This window comes from Dipodomys merriami, unplaced genomic scaffold (genome assembly GCF_024711535.1).
Source record: "Dipodomys merriami isolate MVZ:Mamm:240054 unplaced genomic scaffold, mDipMer1.0.p SCAF_1, whole genome shotgun sequence".
Lineage (NCBI taxonomy): Eukaryota > Metazoa > Chordata > Mammalia > Rodentia > Heteromyidae > Dipodomys > Dipodomys merriami.
In genome coordinates, this window is record NW_027202270.1 from 91903706 (window position 1) to 91920126 (window position 16421).

The 16421-nt window shown below is 40.2% G+C and overlaps 1 long non-coding RNA gene across 1 annotated transcript in view; it reads right to left on the reverse strand.

The window, feature by feature from the left end:
• LOC138829278 (uncharacterized) overlaps positions 1-16421 on the reverse strand; it is a 166602-nt gene that overhangs the window by 96086 nt on the left and 54095 nt on the right. The gene's annotated exons all lie outside the window — the stretch shown is intronic.

Here is a 16421-nt window from a genome sequence, read left to right on the forward strand (position 1 = left end):
AATGGAATCGTCTCTGTATATCAAAGGAAACAATTATCTGCATGAAGGAACATCTTACAGAGTAGAAGAAAATCTTTGCTAGCTGTTCATCAGACAAAAGACTAATATCTAGAATATATAAAGAGTTTAAAAAAGATACCATAAGAACAATTCCATTAATAAATAAGTAAATGAATTGAACAGTTTTCCAAAAAAGCAAGCAATAAGGACATGAAGAAATGTTCAACATCCTTAGCTACAGGAGAGGCAAATCAAAATGACATTAGATATTACCTTACCCCAGTAAGAATAGCAACTAGCAACAAGCCAACAAATGGTGAGGATTTCACGGGTGAGGAGGAAAGAAACCCTATGTACTGCTGGTGGAGTGTAAATTAGTGCAGCCACTATGGAAATAAGTATAGAAGTTACTAATAAATACTAAGACTAGAAATAATATATGATTCTGCCTTTCTTGGGACTATATCTGACGGAGTGTAACTCAGCATACTATAGAAATATCAGTACGCTCATGTTTTGCAGTCCTGTTGGCAATAACTAAGGTATAGAATTAGCCTAGTTGTCCATCAGCAGGTGAATGGATAAAGAATATGTAGTATGTATATATATATATATATATATATATATATATATATATATATATATATATAAAATTATATATAATGGACGGGGCTGGGAAGGTGGCTCAGTGGTAGAGCGCTTGCCTTGTATGCCTGAGGCCCTGGGTTCGAGTCCTCAGCACCACATAAGCAAAAAGAAAAAAGCCAGAAGTGACGCTGTGGCTCAAGTGGTAGAGAGCTAGCCTTGAGCTGAAGAGCTGAGAGACAGTGCCCAGGCCCAGAGTTCAGGCCCCATGACCTGACCCCCCCCAAAAAAACCAAAATGGAATGTTATTTGGCTATAAATAAGAATGAAATTATGTCATTGGTAGTCAAATGAATGCAAATCATATTTAGCCAAAAAAATCAGGTTAATAAAGATACACAAATATTACACGTTTGCTCTCATATATAGAATTTTGGGAAAAACAACATAAAAGAGGGACTGGTTGAGGGATCAGTAAGAAGTGGGAGGGGGAACAAAACAGACTGAGGGGGCAAAAATGTGATTGATGCACATTGTATACACATATAAAGAGGTCACAATGAAATACATTTTTAAAAACTGCAAGAATATGAGTATGATCAGAGTCATTATGTGCATGTATCAATGCACATATATTAATGAAATATCAATGAAACCACTCACTTAGTGTAATTAATATATACTAATAAAAAATTTTAAAGAGGAATAAATAACAAACTTCCACTGAATTATAAATCACTTCAAGGCAATCAAAAGTACAGAACTGATGTCAAAGAACTGGAATCTAGAAGGATGCATTGGACAAGCCTCATTTTCCCTATGACACACAAACCATGTCAAAGTCAAGTTCCCTTTGAAGTCCTTTGAAAATTCTCCCTAAACTTGATTAAAATTTGTCCATTTCTTAAAAATTCACTGTAAGCTGTATCCTTTTTTATAAGCATGTATTTTGGCCAGAGGTGGGGGGCGGGGGGAGAGCGGGGGTCAGTCGTGGAGCTTGAACTTAAGGCCTGGGTACTGTGCTTGAGCTTTTTTGCTCAAGGCTAGTGCTCTACCACTTTGAGCCACAGGGCCACTTCTGGTTTTCTGGCGGTTAATTGGAGATAAAGTATTTATAAAGTACCATGTGATTTTGTTGTTGTTGTTGCTTTGTATGTCCTTCCTCCATGGTATAACCCCTGTTTTCACTGTAGTTGATGTTGGTATAATTTGGGGAGGGGAAGGGAAAAAACAAAATGTTTAAATAGGGATACAGACTGACCCATTGCAACAATGAGATGTACTTGACACTATGTCGAAAAACGAACTTTACAATTTAGTCTCTCAGACTTTCCTGCCCCCAGCTAACATTGAACCATGATCCTCAGATCTCAGCTTCCTGAGAAGCTAGGACTACAGGTGTGAGCTATCAGTGCCTGTCAGCATGAATATTTTTAAACAACCATATTAGAAGCTCCTTTTCCTGAGTGAATTTAGGTACCACTCTTTTCCAGACATTTTTTATTTAATCACCTAGGCCCTAAGATCGAGTTCAGTGTCCTCCTCTTCCCTGTATTCCTCAGAGACTAAGTTCCATATTTTGCTCTTACTACCTGTATTATACTCATTTATTTTTTTCTGAAGGCCTAACTCTAATTGAGCACCAGAATTATGAAAATACTGAGTGCTTGGCCCAAAATCATACTTAATAAATATTCACAGAGTGAATTAAAAAAGTAATTCATTCCAAAATAAGGGGAGACATGATTGGAGCAAAAAAGAAGAGAATTACAAGGACAGCAATTTAGCTTTTGCTTTTGCCAGATTCTTCTCTGCCAAAAGACTGGTAATGGGACACTGGGAAATGACAATGATTCTGCCCTTGGACAAGATGGAGCTCCAGGAACTTAAGAATAAACTGCGCAGAGTGACAGTGACAAAAGTTAAACCAACATGGATGTCAATGGCTCACAACTGTAATCCTAGCTACTCAGGAGGGTGAGATCACAGCTCAAGCCTGAGTGGGACAGAAAAGTCGATGAGGCTCTTATCTCCAATTAACTATCAGAAAGCTGGAAGTGGAAGTGTGGAGGTGTGGCTCAAGTACAATAGCCTTGAGTAAAAAAGCCAAATGAGAGGGCCAAGCCCCGAGTTCAAACCCCAGTAATGGCATGCACACACACACACACACACACACACACACACACACACACGCACGCACGCACGCACACACACACACACACACACACACACACGCGCATATGCACATGCAAAAAAAAAAAAAAAAGAAAAGCAGGAGACAGATTTAGTTTTTGCTTTTCCCAAACAGATTCTTTCTTGCCAAAAGACCAATAGTGCTGGAAAGTTGACAATGATTCTGTCCTTGGAGCTTCAAGATGGAGCTTCAGGCACTTCAATAAACTACACAGAGAGAAAATGACAAAAGTTAAACAGGGCTGAAGGAAATCCTAAGCTGTTTTGACTCCTTAGCTACAAAGCAGGCAAGGTCTATAATGAATGAGTAGGAGTTAAATTTCAGAGAAAAAAAGATTACAAATTTGTCTTTAAAGTTTGCTTCAAAAGCATTTGCCTGCTTTGATATTTACTTAACATGTATTAAAGTTAAGATGGTTAAATAAGGGAATTGGGTGAATGTAAATAAGATAAGTTCATAGCTATAGATTTTAAGAAAAAGGTCAAAACTTAAATACCAAGAAAACACAGATGTCTTTTGTATACGAAGCCTGATGCCACCCAAAGCACCTCATAGTCCAGAACAGCTACTTTGGCTAATTTATAATCAATGCCAGCTCTGAGGCTTGAACTCAGAGCCTTGTACTCTCACTTGGCTTTTTCCACTAATCATTGGTACTCTACCACTGGAGTCTTGCCTCAGTGCCAGCTTTTTGCTGTTTATTTGGAAATAAGAATCTAGTAGATTTGTCTGCCTGAGATGACTCTGAACCTCAGTCCTCAGATTTCAACTTCCTGATTAGCTAGGATTAGAGGTGTGAACCATTGGTGAATGTATGAGAGCAGCACAGAATCAACACAATTGACAGCATTGGGAAAAAAGGTCTGACCCACTTGAGAGTGCAGAATTAATCCCAAGGCCCAGTGAGGCCCTTAAGAAACCATTGTATCACTACAGCCAAATCCTTCCTTCCTTCCTTCCTTCCTTCCTTCCTTCCTTCCTTCCTTCCTTCCTTCCTTCCTTCCTTCCTTCCTTTCTTCATCAAATACTAGTCAATAATTACACTTTGAGAAGTGATTGATATAACATGGTCACTTAGGGTTAGTGAGATAAGTGGTCACATAAAGGAGATAATAAATCAGCTGCTTGGAGAGTTATAAATAACTCCCTTCATGGGCTTAAAACAAAGATACATCTGGCAGGACAGGCTATGGGAAGAAAAGCAGCCAGAGCTAAGCATGCAAGCAGAGAGTGAGTGGGGTGTATGTAAGACTTGAGACATGAGACTCACTTAAGCAACAACCTATATGTTACACATAATATTTACCAAGCCCTTTAAAATTGTAATCTTTTTGCAGGAGTTCCAATTATGGGGCTTGAATTTAGGTACTATCCCTGAGCTATTTTCATTCAAAGCTGGTGCTTTATCACTTGAGTCACACCTCTACTGCTGATATTTTGCTTGTTAATTGGAGATAAGAGTCTCACAGACTGTCCTGCCTGGGCTGGCTTTGAACCATTGTCTCAGATCTCAGCCTTCTGAGTAGCTAGGATTGCAGATTTGAGCCACTGACAACCAAGTTTCACATCTAAATTTTTTAAACAATTCTTAATTTGTATACTTATAATAACAGAACAAAACTTATTAGAAACAAATATAAAATATATGCTATTATAGATAAAAACTAAAACGTTAAATGGGAGGGAGGAGAAAGAAGATTAAGAAAAAATAATACAGATGGAATGAATCTGCATCTTAACATCTTTGGTGTTCTCACAAAAATCCAGTAAATTAGCTGTTCATTATCTTAGGGAGCCCCAGTGAATAAATACTATTTGAACCTCTGTGTGTATATGTTATATTTGATTTCAGATAACAGAGACAAGAAACCATTTCAGATAACCATTTCAGTTAGTTTAAAGATTAGATATTAATGTAGAAATTTCTAAGTTTATAAAAACATAGAATGAGTCAGAGGCATGGACTCTAGGCTGAAGGATTGTCAACTCTCCAGCCCAACTAAAAAGATATAACTTCACCTTCCTACTTATAGGAGCCACATCATGGAATGGTGATTGCCTTTCTAGAGCCCTCCTCCCTGGATCTTGCTTACAAGAGGAAGACCAAACAAAAGCCTCTATGTTCAGGCCCCTAACACAGAGGTGGAAGAACCTCCTGCCCTCTGCAGTTCCACTCTCCATGAGACCCACCAGCAATGGAGCCAATTCGAGGCTCAAACTAGCCAATAAGGTGCTGTGGTCACATGATCCACAAATGGTTGAGTATTTGGAAATAGACAATGTCTCTGGATTTTGTGGCTCATTGCTTTTGCCTCCTCCCCACCAAGCAATGCTGCTAGGCTTAAGAGCTGGTAGTTGGGGAGTATATGATCCTAAAAAGGTATACCAAAGGACCAAAGAGGGACCCAGGAAAGGAGCCAAAACCAGTATAGTGTGTTACTAAGATGGCTCACTACAGGCCACGGATAATGGTCTACTGATCTAGTAGAAAACATGAAATACATCTCAGAGGCACCAATCAAGCCAAGGCTAGGGGCATTCAGTCATTGTTTCAACCACTGTTAATCAAGAATGGTTCTTAATAATGCCATCCTCCCAAGCTATATATCTATGGACACTCAGGTATAAGATATACAAGACAAAAAGTTTCAAGCTATTTACCTGTGGGCACTCAGGTATAAGGTACACAGGCCTAGGACAATGAGTACTAAGACTGCAGCTTATAAAACAAACCAAAGCCCTACAGAACTAAGAGTGAATTGTCACCAGCAGGAGATGAAGCCAAGATCTGATTTGATCCACTGGGGATGAATATCAGCATGCATGAAGCCCTGGCTTCAATTCCTCAGAACCACATAAGCAAAAAAGAAAAAAGCCAGAAGTGGTGCTGTGGCTCAAGTGGTAGAGTGCTAGCCTTGAGCTGAAGAGCTGAGGGACAGCGCTCAGGCCCAGAGTTCAGGCCCCATGACCAGACCCCCCCCAAAAAAAGAAGGAAAGGAATAGACAAAGAAAAGAGGGAAGGAGGGAAAGCAGGAAAGAAGGAAGGAAGGAAGGAAAAAAGACGTTATATTGCTCAGTCCTACTCAACTCTTATCTCTTGGAATTCTTAACGCTGGGACCATCTATGCCCTTCATCATCTTCCTCAAGTCTCAGCTGGTTGATTCCCAAACTAAACAGTCGGCATCCCTGCTTCTCCCAGCTTGTTTAAGCAGCATCACCTTCATCTTGTGGCCCAGGCCTTGATGCTCTGATTTCCCATTAATCTCAGTGACTTAGAAGGTTTCCAGATGTTCTTCAGGAATCCCAGCCTTGCCCTGAGTAGGAAGAGACTGGCTATGATTCTGAGAGGTCACTCATCAAGTTGCAGACCCCGTCATTAGAAGCTCTCCATTGTCTGGCCAGCCTAGGAACACAGTTTCTCCTGAAGGTGCATTAGCCAATTCCATTCCAGTCCCCAACCTGAGCAAGTCTCATTCCTGATCCTAAATAGATCCCTTCAGGCTTTCGCCTAACTTCACCATGACTCCTCTGAAAGCCCCATTAGGCTTGTCCTCACTCCCTGCTTGAGATGGCTCCATGAAGGTTTTCTCAATCTGGGTGGAGAGCTTTACAGAGGAAGTTCCTAGGGCAAGGCATGTAACTCAGTGATAGAGCACATGCAAGGCATGAGGCCCTGGGTTCCAACTCCAGCAAGAAAAGGAAAGAGAGGAAAAGAAAAGAAAGAGGGAGAGAGGGGCTGGGAAGGTGGCTCAGTGGTAGAGTGTTTGCCTTGATGCATGAGACCCTGGGTTCAATTCCTCAGCACCATATAAGAAGAAAAAGCTGGAAGTGGTGTTGTGGCTCAAGTGGTAGAGTGCTAGCCTTGAGCTGAAGAGCTCAGGGACAGCACCCAGACACAGAGTTCAGGCCCCATGACCAACAACGAAAGAAAGAAAGAAAGGAAGAAAGGAAGAAAGGAAGAAAGAAAGAAAGAGAGAGAGAGAGAGAGAGAGAGAGAGAGAGAGAGAAAAGGGAGGAAGGGAGGGAGGGAGAGAGAGAAAGAAGGAAAGAGGGAAAGGAAAAGAGAGAAAGGGAAAGGGAGAAAGAGAAAGAGAGAGAGAACCTCCCTCTTCCAACTGCTTCTTCCCTTCAACTCCTCCCACACTGGCATTACTGCCACTGACCCACAGTAAACACAAGCTGAGCACCTCACATACATGCTGGCCTAGGGTGATCATTTGTGAAATGCAACCAGGAGTTCTAACTAATAATAACTATAAGGTTCCTTCCAATTCCAACAAGGCATGGTGTGAAAATAAATTGAACCATATTTTGAAAAATGCAACTTCTATTGATTTTTTTAAATAGCCAAGTAGAAATGTATGTGGTCCAACTCAGTACAATGGTTTCAGACTGTCACAGAATTCTTTTGTCAAAGAATTCTCTCTGTAGGCATCCAAAAAGCAGAGAAAGATGCCCAGGTTGAAATGGATTGAGGCCCTGGTGCTCAGCCATTCTCTCTGCCCAAATCCCTGTTGTCTATCCTGGCTCTGTTGCAGAATCTGTCTTCCCAAAACCCATTGTACATCACTGTGTGATCTGTGTGATGGAGACAGAGTTGCCTGCTCCATCTCTAGCTATTTGTTCTTGGAATTTAAACCCATGTCCTTATTGCTTACCTAAGAATAAGGATGATTAGCAAACGTGCACACTGACTGACATGATAAAATATATGTCAATTATCAAGTAAAGGGCACATGGTAAGACTATGTCTATGTATACTTAATAAATAACCAACATAATTTGAAAATAAACATTACCTACAGTATGGTTTATCATATAAGTAGAATAAATACAATGCAATGATCAAAGTTTATTATATATAATAAACATCATTGATAATATTAATATTACCATATAAGTAGAATAAATACAATGCAATGATCAAAGTTTATTATATATAATAAACATCATTGATAATATTAATATTACTACTATTATTAAGTATGGGATCTGGGCAAGTTAAGGATTACTTTCCTCACTGGCACCAGTGGCTCATGACTCTACGTACTCAGGAACCTGACATCTGTAATATGAGGCTCAAAACTAGGCAGACAAATCCAGGTGTGTCTTTTCTTGAATTAACTTGCAAAAAAGCCAGAACTGAAGTGTGGCTCATGCAATAGAACACTAACTGTGTTCAAAGCAAGATCATAAGGCCTTCAGTTCAAGTCCCAATACTGGTAATAAAAATTTCTTTTTTTAATTTAAAAAGATGACTTTCCTCAATAAGGCAAGAGTTCATGAGAGAAGCTCCATTTAAATTATTTCCATTCATTCTTGTCTGCTTATTAATATCCTTATTAGGATTTTTCACTTCCCAATTTAAAAGGAGCATCCCATATGCTGAAGAAAAAAGAACAATCTAGAGTTCTATAGCTATCAAAAATACATCTTTCAAAATTCAGGACACAGTTATAACATTTTCAGATAAACAAAAACAGTTTGGGTACCAGAAAAACATTGAACAAAGGATGTTGTACTTCAGGAAAAAAGAATGAATTGGTCCCATCTGGAAAATCTGAGATGAAAATCAGAATAGGGCAGGTGCCATTGGCTTATATCTGTAATCCTAACAACTCTGGAGATTGAGATCTAAGAATAAAGGTTTGAAGCCAGTCCAGGCAGGAATGTCTGTGAAACTCTTATCTCCATTGAACCACTAAAAAGCTGGAAGTTGAGCTGTGACTCAGTGGTAGAGCTCTAACTTTGAGCAAAAAATGTTCAGGGTCAGCACCCAAACGCTGAGTTCAAGCCCCACAACTGACATACACACAAAAAAAACCCCAAAGAATAAAAAGTATTCCTATTTAGTAACTAGCTAATTACATGTGAACAAATTTAATCACCTATTATTTCTAAAAAGATGTGTACAGGGTTAAAAACTTAAATATAAACAATAATATCCAAACCAGGAAGACAGAAATCAAGTTTTGCTGTTATAAGATTTTTATGTTGTCTGAGACAGGATAAGAATGTTAATTTTAAACTCTGACTCACTAAACAGGCTTGTTTTACTTTCTATGTTAAGAGTAAGCTAGAAGAATGGCAACAAAAGCATGAGGGGGAGGAGTAGAAATAGAAAAAAATCAGAAAGTATGAATGGACAGGAAACAAAACACTAGGAAATGTAAAAATCACACATTCAAATGTTCCATGTTAAACCTAGTACATCAGGAACTACAGTTAAAATATAAAGATTGCTGAGTTAAATTTTTAATCAAAAGGTTTTAAATGGGATTAAACCACAATGATATGGTATACCAACATTTTCATTTGTGTCAATTGAGCCTATAGTCTAGGAAAGAATCATTTTAGGATGTCATTGTGGAGAATCAAGGATCTGTTTGAAGCAGGACATCTAAAACAAAATGACAGCACAGCAGCATGGTACCATTGCTTCTCAGTTCAACTGCTGCATTTAAATTCTTGGAGCTTTTCTTTGATTGCTTGTTTGTATACTGGTCCTCTGGCTTGAACTCAGGGCCTGGGTGCTATCACTGAGCTTTTGTGCTCAAGGATAGCACTTCACCACTTAAACCAGATCTCAGCCTCCTGAGTATAGGTGTGAACCACTCACTGGTGCCCAGTTGAAATAGATATTTTTTAAGTATATGTCTTACTAAAAGTACCTCAAGAAAACACTGGAAATATGACCAACTTGCTATTCAATAAATAAGAAACACAGTTAAAAAGTTTCTTACAGGGGGATGGAAACAGGGACAAATATGAGGATGGGGATAACAAGTTCAACAATAAATGTACTCACTACTTCACTTATGTAACTGTAATCCCTCTGTATATCCCCTTGACAATAAATTTTTAAAGTTTCTTTTTTAATTTATTTTTTATTGTGAAAATATCATACAGAGGGGTTACAATTACATAGGCAAAATAATGAGTACATTTCTTATCAAGCATTGTTGCCTCCTCCTTTGTTTCCCCTTCCCATCCTTTCCCAATACTCCCCCTGCCTCCCCTACCTGATCCTCCCCCCACACACCAAAGTTGTAAAGTTCGTTTTCAACATAACGACTTGTACATCTCATTGTTGCAATGGGTCCACCTGTATCCCTATTTAAATGACTTGTTTTTTCCCTTCCCCTCCACAAATTATACCAACATCAAATACAGTGAAAGCAAGGGTTATACAGTGGGGGAGGTACATGCAAAGCAACAAAGAAATATCTTATAAATATGTTAGAAACAATCGCATGAAAGAAAAAAACATTTGAATACGTATCTTGGGGTTCATTTCCTTAATATCAACTTATCTGACCTTTTCTGCTTGACTCAGACATACACTGGTTATTGCAAATAAGGGAAACCATGGGACCTATGTTTCTTTGGGCCTGGCTTACTTCACTTAATATAATTTTTTCCAAGCCTTTCCATTTCCTAACAAATGGGGAAATGTCATTCTTTCTGATGGAGGCATAGAATTCCATTGTGTATGTATACCACATTTTCTTGATCCACTCATCTACTGAGGGTCATCTGGGTTGGTTCCATATCTTAGCTATGGTAAAATAATGCTGCAATAAATATAGTTGTGCTGGTAGCTTTAGTGTGGTCTTGTTTGTGATCATTTGGGTAAATGCCCAAAAGTGGGATTGCTGGGTCATAGGGGAGCTCTATGTGGAGTCTTTTGAGGAACCTCCATACTGCTTTCCAAAGTGGTTGAACAAGTTTACACTCCCACCAACAATGTAGTAAGGTTCCCTACTGTCCACATCCCCTCCAGCATCTGTTCTTATTAGAGTTCTTGATTATAGCCATTCTAACTGGGGTGAGGTGGTATCTCAATGTTGTTTTGATTTGCATTTCTTTTATGGCTAGGGAGGTTGAGCATTTCTTCATGTGTCTATTGGCCATCCTTCTTTTCTCTTCAGAGAAGTTTCTCTTTCAGTCTTTAGCCCACTTATTTATTCGGCAGTTGTTTCTTTGAAGATTTGTTGTTGGGGGATTTAATTTTTTGAGTTCCAGGTATATTTTAGATATGAGACCCTTGCCCATTGTATGGCTAGTGAAGATCTTCTCCCAATCTGTGGGCTTTCTATTGATCTTGCTAGCTATGTCCTTTGCCATGCAGAAGCTCTGCAATTTTATGCAATCCCATTTATCCAACCTTTCTTTGATTTGTTGTGTTTCTGGGTCTCTATTAAGAAAATTTGGGCCTGTACCAAGGAGACCTAGAAATCCAGAGGCTGAAGTAAGCAGATAGTGAGTTCGAGAACAATTGAGATTACACAGTAAGATCCTGACTCAAAACAAAACAAAACAAGGAAACACAGCTTGCTTCTCTAACAACATAATTTGAGAAACATATAATTGAAGACCCAAAAGAAAATGAGTAACTCTCTCTCCCAGACCTAAGCCATTCCCCACCATGCTCATACCCTCTACCCCTCTTCCATACAGCCTCCTTTCTCAGCTCACATCCACCCCTTTTATTTCCCAGACAAGGTTCTGTGGTCCTAGGGTCCACAATGGCAGCCTATATTCTAATGGCTGTAATTATAGCTCTTGTGTCTCCTGCGTAGGTAAGAGTGGAAACTCTTCCTATTCCATCTGGAGGATTGGGGGAAACCATGGGAATGACCACTCAGACAATCACTCATTCAGGACTACTCATGTACAAAAGTGGTCACTATGTGTCACAGACCTTGGCCTTTATACAAAAGCACCTTGTGGTATCTCACATCTCTTTCAGGCACTGTCTCCCATGTTGGGTGATCAGGAGGTGCAACTGGGATAGACTTCCTGGACAGAACTTAGAAAAATCCCAGTGTCTTCAATTTCAGTCTATTGATCTTGTTCTCTCTCCATGCAGAATTGTTCAGCCTGAAGACTGTGCTGGAACCGTGTCCTTCCTGTGCTCCCAAGATGGCTGCTATGTCAATGGTGATCAATACCCCAGGTGCTTGGCCCTGGTGTTAGAGTATATTCTACAAAATTTCTCAGAAGGTTAGTGCTATACCACTTAAGCCACATCTCTACTTTTGGCTATTTACTGGTTAATTGGACGTAGGAGTCTCATGAACTTTTCTGCCAAGAATAGCTTTGATCCTCAGCTCTCAGCCCTCTGAGTAGCTAGAATTAGAGGCATGAGCCACTAGCTATAGTTTAGATACCAAATGTTTCCAAAGGTCCATGTGATAAAGCTTGGTCCCTTGTCAGGCACAAATGGGACATGGTCTTAGGTCATTGGATATGGGCTGTCAAAGGGTATAATGGGATCCCAGGCCCCTCATCTTCTTGTCTTTTCCTCACGGACATAAGGTGAGTGGTTCTGTGCTACATACTCTCTCCATGATATACCACCTTGCCACCAGTCATGGACTGGAACCTCCAAAACTGTAGCCAAAATAATCCTTTTGAAATTTTTATAAGTTTATGATCTTAGTTATATTTGTTATAGAGATAGAAAACTGACCAACATAGTGAATATCAGAGGTGATTCTTTCTCATTCAAATCACAGTTCCATGGTCCACCAAAGCCCAGCCACGCTCAGTAGACACAACCCATCACTGTCCCCTGCTCTTAGCTGGGCCAGAAAGTATCCTCCTCTGAAAAGAACAGCATGATACAACCCACTGCCCTTTAGTGAGGTTGGCTCTGAGTCTTAAAGACCAACAGGAGCAGCAAGAGAATATAAAAGAAAATGGATAGGTGAGAAGGGAGGAATGGAGGACAAAGGAGGAGAATTAGGACTCAAACAAGAGTGTTCAGAGACCACATCTTTAAGAAGCAGCAAACACTGGTGGCTCACATCTATAATTCTAGCTACTCAGGAGGCTGAGGACTGTGGTTCAAAGTCAGCTTTAGGCAGACAATCCCAAGAGTCTCTTATATCCAACTAACCAGCAAAAAGCCAGTAGTGGGGATATGGATCAAGTGGCATAGAGAACAAGCCCTGAATTTTAAAAGCCATGTGAGAGCATCAGGCTCTGAATTCAAGTTCTAATATGGGCACCGAAAAAAACAAAAAAGCCAGGCACTGGCTGTGATCATGCCTCATCATGCCTGTGATCCTGGCTAATCAAGGAGGCTGAGATCTGAAGATCACAGTTCAAAGCCAGTCCAGGCAGGGAAGTCTGTGAGATTCTAAACCACGAGAAAACCAGAAGTGGCACTGTGGCTCAAAGTAGTAGAGCACTAGCCTTGAGAAAAAGAGTTCAGGGACAGCACTCAGGCCACGAGTTCAAGCTCCACGACTGACAAAAAGAGAGAGAGAGAGAGTACAAATTGCATCATCATACTAAATCCCTGAGAACATCTATCCCAAATGCTGGACTAGTAAGTGGGCATGCTGGAATGATTCATTTAAAAGTCCAGAAAATAGCCAGGCACTGGTGGTTTACACCTGTAATCCTAGCTCCTCAGAAGGCTGAGATCTGAGGATCACAGTTCAAAGCCAACCTGGGCAGGAACATCCATGAGACTCTTATCTCCAATTAACCACCACAAAATTGGAAGTGGCGCTGTCAAGTGGTAGAGTGCTAGCCTCGCGCTGAAGAGCTGGGTCAGCGCTCAGACCCAGAGTTCAAGACCCACAACCGACCAAAAAAAAAAAAAAAAGTCCAGAAAATGTGCCAGGTGCCAATGGCTCATACTCATAATCCTAGCATGCCAGGAGGCTGAAATCTGAGAAATCTATTAGTAAAGAAAGGAAAATTGACATCAAGGGTCAGTGTAAGCATAAAATGACGCATCTGAGTGGATGCATCTGAGCAGCTAATGTCCCTTTTGTGGATGTGATCATAGGAATTTAATGAGAAAAGACCAGGCAATCATAATTGTTCTATCAAAGTGCTAATGTAACCAGGGATCTCTGAGCCATAGAGATCTGAGGTGAGGGCTAGCAGATGGTGCTGGTAAGAATAACAGAGCAGCAAAACCAAAGGACGAAGTCAGTCATAATGATGAAAACGACAGTTCTTCCAATACCTTGCTCCTTTCCTGTCCTACCCCCAGAATCACACATCTCTACAGAGGCCTGGAGTCTTTTAGCAGGAAGATTCCATAGCATCTAGACAGTTAACAAATGCAATTCCTATGATTCGGTTGTGGCTTTTTCTGTGGACAAAACTGATATTACTCTGTGTGTTGGGGGTGGGGGGGGATAAGGAGGGTGTGCTCGTGTGTAAATATATATGAGTTCAATGATATTTCTAAAGTCAAATTCAGAACCACACAATGGCCTGAGGATTCCAGTAATAATTTTGAAATCAGTTTAAAGATTTGGGGGTTTTGTTGTTGTTGTTTGGTTTTTTAATATCAGTATTGGGGTTTGCACTCATGACCTTGTGTTTTCTTTTTGTTTTCTTTCTTTTTTTGTCTGAGACCTGATACCTGAAGCTTTCACTCATTGGCTAATACTCTACCAACTGAGCCATGCCTCCAACCCCAAAAGGCCTTATGTTCTCATTTGTCTTTTTTGCTCAGAGCTGGTGCTCAACCACTTGAGCCACACCTTTACTTTTGATTTTTGCTAGTCAGTTGGAGATAGAAGTCTTCAGATGTGTCTGCTCAGACAGCCTTCAAATCTCAGTCCTCAGATCTCAGTCTTCTGAGTAGCTTACAGGTATGAGCCACCAGTGTCTGGCTAACTTAAAGATTGTTTTGCCAGTACTATGTCCAACCTCCCCCTCATTTTTCTACTTGTACTATGTCTACATTATAAGATCATAGAGCCATGACAGGCCATACTTCCTTATTTATAACCTTCATTTAGTTTTAGCTCTATTACTAACTATATTGGGAGGATTTTTCTAGTTATGCCATAGCTTTCATCAGAGGAAAAAAAGCCATTATAAGCCATACCACCCTCCTGCTCTCCTCATTGGACTTGGCTCCCCCAGGAGCCATACTTTACGTTCATCATCAATCTTTATGTCAGTCTGATTATTTTGGTGTCCACAGCTCATCTTTAGAGGATTTCACACGATAGGTTTCTGAGAGTGGCAAAACCAAATTTTCTATGGAAGGTTGGCTAATGCTCCTTTGTACTTGCAAGTCAGTATCCATGGATATGGAAGTCTTGGCTGACGTTTTCTTGCTTTATACATATTAAGTATTACTACATTTTCCCCTGAGAAGTAAGGATGTTATTCTGATACATATTTTTTAATAATAACTTTAGACAGGAATTGACTTTGATCTTTATTCTATATTTATTTGCATGCGAATTTTGTTTTCAATGAAAGCATGGTTGGTGGCAGAGTTTTGTAAAGCTGAAATGCTACTCCATGTTTTATACATTATTGGAAAATACGATACTTTTTTTTTTTTGGACAGTTGTGGGGCCTGACCTCTGGGCATGGGCACTGTCCCTCAGCTCTTCAGCTCAAGGTTAGTGCTCTACTACTTGAGCCACAGCACCACTTCCAGCTTTTACTGCTTATGTGGTGCTGAGGAATCAAACCCAGGGCCTCATACATGTTAGGCAAGCACTCTACCACTGAGCCACCTTCCCAGACCACCTTCGATACTTTTTAAGAAAGAGTAACATACCCTGAGTGAATCTTCTGTAACAAAACTGTAATCATTAATTCAAAAAAAAACATAAGATAGACTTTGATTGAAGTATATTATATATGAACTACGGGTATGTCTTACCTCAGAGCTAGAGAACCCACCTAGAAAAGTAGATGCCCTGAGTTCAAATCCTGGTATTACCAAAAAATAGTACATTATATACATCTACATAAATACTGTAATGCTAATAAAAAATAAAGTAAACCTAGAATGGAAAATTCAAACAAACAAAAAGTAGGGGATGGGGGAGCAGGCACTGGTGGTTCATGCCTGTAATCCTAGAAGGCTGACACCTGAGGATCACTGTTCAAAGCCAGTCCAAGCGGGAAAGTCTATGAGACTCTTATCAATAATTAACCCAAAAAAAGCTAGAAGTGAAACTGTGACTCAGGTGGTAAAGTGCCAATCTTGACCAAAAAAGCTAAGGAACAGAGCCCATGCTCTGAGTTCAAGCCCCAGTACTGGCACAAAAAAAAAGGTACTTTTCTGAACTCTGTTCGCTCTTTTCTCATTGTCTTACTCTTCCCTGACTCTCTCTGCCTTCCACTCTATGGCTCCCACCAGGCTCAATTTTGCTTCTATTTCTAGCAGGTTCTCCTCCATGTAGGGCCCAGTCCTAGGAAGGAGATTTATCGGGTCCAGTTTAAGAATTTACAACAGTAAAACACTCTACCCCCCTTTAGCTCCTTCTAGAGAACCCTCGAGTCACCCAATACTGGAGTAGACAAAACTGTTGCTCCCAAAGTGGTTTCTGTGCTTCTAGGTCATTGCCACCTGCTCTCCGGGGATTCCTCTATTGTCACACTCCAGATTCCACACTGTCACGTCTGTCTTCTTGCTCCTACATAGATGGAGATACAAGTGTTGTAACGGGTGGTAATTTGTCACCACTTCTGTTTTGGAGTTTGTAGAGATACCTTGTCATAGAGATTTTGCTATTTAGTTCCTCTCTCTGCAGTTGTTTGTTTGTTGCTGTTTTGTTCTGTCTGTTGGTCTGTCTTACTGTGAGTCTAAGCCAGACTCCCCTACTTGAACTACCCTAACCCTGCTCCCTCTCTGTA